Below are 7,122 nucleotides of genomic sequence, written 5' to 3' on the forward strand. Positions count from 1 at the left end.
CAGTCTAGCTGCCGCATTCTGGATTAGTTGTAGTTTCCAGGTCACTTTCAAAGGTAGCCCCACGTAGAGCGCATTGCAGTAGTCCAAGCGGGAGATAACCAGAGCATGCACCATTCTGGCGAGACAGTCTGCAGGCAGATAGGGTCTCAGCCTACGTACCAGATGGAGCTGGTAAACAGCTGCCCTGGATACAGATTTGGCCTGTGCCTCCATGGACAGCTGTGAGTCCAAAATGACTCCCAGGCTGCGCACCTGGTCCTTCAGGGGCACAGTTACCCCATTCAGGACCAGGGAATCCTCCACACCTGCCCGCCTCCTGTCCCCCCAAAACAGTACTTCTGTCTTGTCAGGATTCAACCTCAATCTGTTAGCCGCCATCCATACTGTGAGGGTTTGATTAGCTGCTTGTGCGTGAAAACGTGCTCCCTCAGAGTTTGTGCGCCCCCACAAACCTCCGTGTGTGACGGAGCTCCTCAGACATGTCTGCTCTAGTCACTAGTAGAGTCCGACAGTGGCTGTCTGCGGAAGCGTTTCCAACAAAGAAGTTCCTTAACGGAAACGCGTCTCCTGGACTCACGGCGTGACAGTTTCCTGCGAGGTATGGGTCTCCCTATGGGAGACTCCGATACCTCCCCACTGTTTTCGCTGGAAGCCTCCCTGAGCCCTCCCTCCTGCTCGCATTCCCTCAGAGACCCACTCCTCCCCCTGCTGGTCCCTGCTTCAGCAGTTGAGTCTCTTTCATCCTGCCTGAGTCCCTCCACCACCTGATGCTCTGATGGCAGTTCCCTGACATCCACCTCCCCTCCAGGGCCCCCCTCACCCCCTCCCAATTCCTCCCCCCTGGGAGGTGAAGGGCTAAAACCCCGAAACGAATCTTCCTCATCTTCTGACGTCTCGAACAATTCTCTCCATCGATCGTCGTCCTGGCCAGCTGAATCCTCCTCCTCTTCAGAATCTGGGAACCCCTCCAACTCCTCTTCCTCGTCGGTGGTGGCAAAGTATTCCCTTCGGAACCTCGCTACAGGCTGAGGTTTGCGTGGGAACCTCTGATGAAAAGTCTCTATTAAAACCTCGTCATTGACATCCTCTGCCCTAACCCAGGTGTTTTCCGACTCCGGTTCCCCTTCCCACATTACCAAATACTCTACTTGATCTCCCTTCCACCTGGAATCGAGGATCTCCGCTACATGGTAGCTGTGTTCCTTCTCCTCCATTGCTGGTCCCCTAGTGACCCTCCCCTCACTGTCTCCTCTATACGGTGACAGCAACGACCTGTGAAAAACTGGGTGCAGCTTCATGTGGTTCGGTAACCGGAGCCTGAAAGCCACTGGATTGACCTGCTGTATGACTTCAAACGGACCCAGCCTTTTGGGTCTTAATTTCTTACAACCTCCTTTGAATGGCAACCCTTGGGTTGACAGCCACACCTGGTCCCCCACCCTGATGCTTTCACCTTCCCTTCTGTTTTTGTCTGCTTGCCTCTTATATTCCTCCTTAGCCCTGTTTAAGTTGAGTTGGAGCTGGCGATGGATCGCTTCCATTTCTTCCACGAACTGTTCTGCAGCTGGAACGCTCCAGTTCTCCCCCTCCCCCCCTGGGAAGGCTCTGGGATGGCACCCGTGATTAGCCAAAAAGGGGCTCATCCCCGTGGACACGTTCTCTGCATTGTTGTAGGCAAATTCTGCCAACGCCAGCTTCTCCACCCAATCATTCTCTCTGTCATTAACATAACACCTCAAATATTGTTGGAGAACCCCATTTGCTCTTTCCGCCTGCCCGTTGGTTTCAGGATGACGGGCCGTCGAGAAATTAACCTCTACATGCAGTAAGCTCATGAGCTTCCTCCAGAACCTGGAAGTAAATTGTTTCCCTCGGTCTGAAACCACCCTCAAGGGGGCGCCATGCAACCTAAACACATTCTCTACAAACAATTTGGCGGTTTCTTCTGCTGTAACCGCATGTGAGCAGGCTATGAAGTGGGCCATTTTAGTTAACAGGTCTACTACAACCATGATGGCTGTTTTCCCTCTAGACCTTGGCAGATCAGTCATGAAATCTATTGCCACTGCTTCCCACGGTCTCTCAGGTGTGGGCAGTGGTTCTAATAAACCAGCCGGCGCCTGCCTCTCCCCCTTGGCTCTTTGGCATTGTTCACACCCTCTCACATACTCCCGCACATCTTCCCTGACCTTGGGCCACCAAAATTCCCTGGTAACCAGCCACATGGTTTTGTGTTGCCCAAAGTGCCCTGCTGTGGGGCTATCGTGCAGCTGCTTGAGTACTTTCTCCCTCAATTCCCCTTCAGGTATATATAACGCTCCCTTATAATACAATGCCCCATTTCTCTCCTCAAAACCACCGGGTTTGTCTTCCTCCCCTCTGAGATCCCTGAGTTTCCCCTGGGCGTACGCATCCTGCACCGTACCCTCTACCAATTCCCTTTGCCCCACCAAAGTCGCCCCACACACCCAGCGGTCCTCTGGAATGATATGGGTTTCTTCGGGTGCTCCCTCCCCCTCCAAATATTCAGGCTTGCGTGAGAGAGCGTCCGCCCTAACATTCTCTGGGCCTGGCACATAACAAATCTCAAAGTTAAATTTGGAGAACTCTTGGGCCCATCTCAACTGCCTTTGGTTGAGCACTCGCGCCGTTCTCCAGTACTCTAGATTTTTATGGTCCGTGCACACTTGCACTTTATGTTGTGCACCAACTAGCAGATGCCTCCATCTCCGGAACGCCTCATGAATAGCAAGCAGTTCTCGGTCGTACACCGTGTAGTTCCTCTCGGATTTGTTCAGCTTCCGCGAGAAGAAGGCACACGGACGCCACTCCGACTCCTCCTTCCCCGGCTGCAGAAGAAGCACCGCCCCTATGGCTCTGTCAGATGCGTCTGTTTCAACCCTTAGCTTCTTTCGTAAATCCACATGCAGAAGTTGTTCTTCAGAGGCGAAGGCCCTTTTCAGTTCCTCAAACGCTCGCCCCGCCTCCGCCGTCCATACAAACTTCTTCTTACTGCTGAGACAGTCAGTGATGGGCGCCGTCAGATGGGCGAAGTTGCGGATGAACTTACGATAAAAGTTTCCAAACCCTAGGAACCTCTGCACATCCTTCTTGGTTTTGGGTGTTTTCCATTCCAGCACTGCCTGTACCTTGCCGGGATCCATGGCCAATCCCTTGTCTGACAGGCGGTACCCCAGGAATTCCACCTCCTTGGTATGGAACCGACACTTCTCCAGTTTGACCCACAGCCTGTTGGCTTGCAGTCTGCTCAACACTTCTCTGACGTCTCTCACATGTTGCTCCTCATTCTCAGAATACACCAACACATCATCTAGAAAGGCAACGCAATTCTTGTAGAGCAAAGGGCCCAGCACGTGGTTCATAAAAGATTGAAAACACGCGGAGCCTGCTTGTAATCCAAATGGCATAACGAGGTATTCAAACGCCCCCAAAGGGGTAAACATGGTGGTTTTCCATTCATCCCCTTTCCTTATGCGTATCAGGTTGTACGCCCCCCTTAGATCCAGCTTTGTGAAAATCTTTCCCTTCCTCACCATGGTCAAAATATCATCAATTCTGGGCATAGGGAACGCCACCGGTTCAGTCACTGCATTCAGCCGCCTAAAATCACATACAAGTCTCGGCTTGTCCGCATTTTTTTTGTCCACAAAGAACACTGGGCTCCCCCCTGCTGCTTTGGACTCTCTGATGAAGCCTCTCTTCAGGTTCTTGTCAATGAACCCTCGCAACTCCTGCATTTCCCTGTCTGACATGGCATACAACTTGCCCACGGGAAGCTGTGCTCCAGGGAGTAAATTGATCTGACAATCAAAGGGTCTATGAGGTGGTAGTTGGTCAGCTTCCTTCTCGCTGAACACGTCGCTGAGATCTGCATACTGTGGTGGTACCTTCACCTTTCCCATTACTTCAGTCCCTGCTAGGGTGGCTTGGGCCCCTACTGAACCCTTCTCCCCTTTGCAGTGTTCTAGGCAATGTGCTGAACCAAAGGACACCACTCTTTGATGCCAGCCAACCAGCGGATCATGTAGAGCTAGCCAGCTCATTCCCAAAATAATGGGAGCGCCTCCCAGGGTGGCCACATTAAACGCTATCAGTTCTGTGTGCCTTGCCACCCTCATTATCATTGGGACAGTCTGCAAGCGGACTCCTCCTCCCAACAACTCCCTGCCATCAATCGTGGTCACCTGCAGGGGGTTGCTTAAAGGGATGGTCTGTATCTGGTGTTCAGCAACAAACTCCTTGCTCATAAAATTGCAGGAGCTGCCTGAGTCCAATAGCGCCTTTATTTTTAGGGGGTGCCCATTCTGCAGCTCTAGCGACACTTCAATCACTAGAGCAGGTCGAGGAGCTTCTGGCACGGGCACTTTCACTGCTCTTTGGCCTGGCTGCAGTGCCCCAATTGTGGCAACCAGGCGTTGGCTTTTACCTGCTCCGCTCCCCCTTCTTCTCCCCCCTCAACAGCTCCCACCATCCCTTGCCATTCCTTCCTCTGGGGGCAGACTCTGGCAAAGTGGCCTGGCTGTTGGCAGAGATAGCATTTCCGGGGGCCCTTTCCCTCCTTCTTAGCTCCCTCGCTGGTTTTTGAAAATGCGCGCGCGCGCGCTGTTCCGATTTCCATCGGCTCTGCCGGCGGGAAAGCTGGCTCAGGAATGTCTGGAATGCGGAACTCCTTCCAACGTTCCCCTCTCCCTTCCCGCCTCTCCAAGGCTCTTGCCTCCTGCCGCGCTCCTATGGTCAGCGCAGATTTGGTCAGCTGATCCATAGACTCCGCCCTGGGGCTCCGTGCCAGCTCGTCTTTCACCCCCGAAGAAAGACCTTCTTCAAATAGCATTTGAACGGGTGCCGCCGATAAATCCCAACTCAGTCTGTGAATCAGCATGGTAAACTCAGTCCAATATTCACGGACAGATCGACTCCCCTGCTTACAAGCCATTAGCTGTCTGCGCACCACCCCTTCCTCAATATCGCTGGAAAACATGATATCCATTGCACGAAAGAACTTCATTGTGTCCTTTAGTATGTCATTGTGCGTTGCCATTAGGGGTCGCACCCAGTCTCTAGCCCCTTTCTCAAGATGCCCAATTACAAAAGCAACTCGCGATTCCTCATCAGGGAACTCATCGAACTGCACATTAAGGGCATATTGCATCTCTGTCCTAAAAGCATGGTAGTCCTTGGGGTCCCCCCCAAATTTCTGCACCAATCCTGGTACCTTTCTGGGGAATTGAGTGGCTCTCCCCTTCTTGTCTGCATCCTGAGCCCTTCTCTCCTCCAGCCTCGCCGTCTGCAGGGCCAGTTGAACCTCCAACGCTCGGTATCTATCTTCCAAGCTTGGACCAGCTCCAGCCCCTGCTCCTCCGGTTCCGGTTGGTTCGCTCATGATGCCTTCTCTTGCACAGGCAGCGTACAAAGACTGTCGGACTGCTGTGAGGGTTTGATTAGCTGCTTGTGCGTGAAAACGTGCTCCCTCAGAGTTTGTGCGCCCCCACAAACCTCCGTGTGTGACGGAGCTCCTCAGACATGTCTGCTCTAGTCACTAGTAGAGTCCGACAGTGGCTGTCTGCGGAAGCGTTTCCAACAAAGAAGTTCCTTAACGGAAACGCGTCTCCTGGACTCACGGCGTGACAGTTTCCTGCGAGGTATGGGTCTCCCTATGGGAGACTCCGATACCTCCCCACTGTTTTCGCTGGAAGCCTCCCTGAGCCCTCCCTCCTGCTCGCATTCCCTCAGAGACCCACTCCTCCCCCTGCTGGTCCCTGCTTCAGCAGTTGAGTCTCTTTCATCCTGCCTGAGTCCCTCCACCACCTGATGCTCTGATGGCAGTTCCCTGACACATACCTTACTGGCTTATTCCATGCAGTTCCACTCAGATGAAATTAGTACCAGTCACTGAGATTAGCCAGTGTGATAAATCAAATCTATTTTTAATTTTCGCTATGTAGGACTTTAAATTATTGCATTTTAAATCAAAACTTCCCATTTTCGTATGTAAATATTCTCTTACTTTTCACAAAACAGCCTGCCCTCTAGAGAACCTCCTTTAGAGGTTACTGATTTGTGTGTGTGTGAATGCTTAACACAATTATGTAACACACACTGAGAGGCATTAAACATAATTCTAGTACCCTTTTATACTGTTTGAATAATGCTCTTGTTAAAGGCTCAGCCAATGCCTAGAAGTTGAAAACTAAAAAGTAATAAGCTGAGGGAAATGAAAATTGTGTAGGATAACATAAGTTACATTTGACAATATTGGATCCCCTCTTCCTATTTCTTATTCAAATAGCAAGCATCACCCTTACAAAAGAAGTGAGTTTAAAACCAAAGCTTACACAACCAGTAAAATATGGAAAGGCTGGCAAATAGGCATGAACAAATTGAATGAGTCTCTCGTATTTACATACATTTTCTGAAAAAGTAAAGCGAATAAATAGAAGAGGGTGGTTTTTTAAAAAAAAATAATAAAAATCCAGGCGGGTAGATCATAGAAGAAATCAGACTGCAAATTGAATTTGTGTACGGAACTGACATTTATTTTATTTTATTTCTTAGGAGCAGATGATTTCCTTAGATTGCCTCTAGAACATCTATCACGCTGGATAAGAATTTATAGAATGTTTGAGATGAATGATGAGAAACTAGTAATGCTGAAAAACAGGCTGCGGACAAGAGAGAAATACCAACAGTTGAATTTGGATGGGTAGCAGAGTCCAAGCCCTCTTTGCACCACTGGTGAGCTACAGCCCTGCCAGAATTTGTTTGCAATTTAGGTGAGCTAATGTTGTGCATGGGTACTGCAGGTTAAATTGGGATGCGGGTGGCGCTGTGGTCTAAACCACTGAGCCTCTTGGGCTTGCTGATCAGAAGGTTGGCAGTTTGAATCCCTGCAATGGGGTGAGCTCCTGTTGCTCTATCCCAGCTCCTGCCAACCTAGCAGTTCGAAAGCATACTAGTGCAAGTAGATAAATAGGTACCACTGTGGTGGGAAAGTAAACGACATTTCCGTGCACTCTGGTATCCATCACGGTGTTCCGTTGCGCCAGAAGCGGTTTAGTCATGCTGGCCACATGACCTGGAAAGCTGTCTGCAGACAAATGCCGG

Source organism: Podarcis bocagei (assembly GCF_964188305.1).
Source record: "Podarcis bocagei genome assembly, chromosome: 6".
NCBI lineage: Eukaryota > Metazoa > Chordata > Lepidosauria > Squamata > Lacertidae > Podarcis > Podarcis bocagei.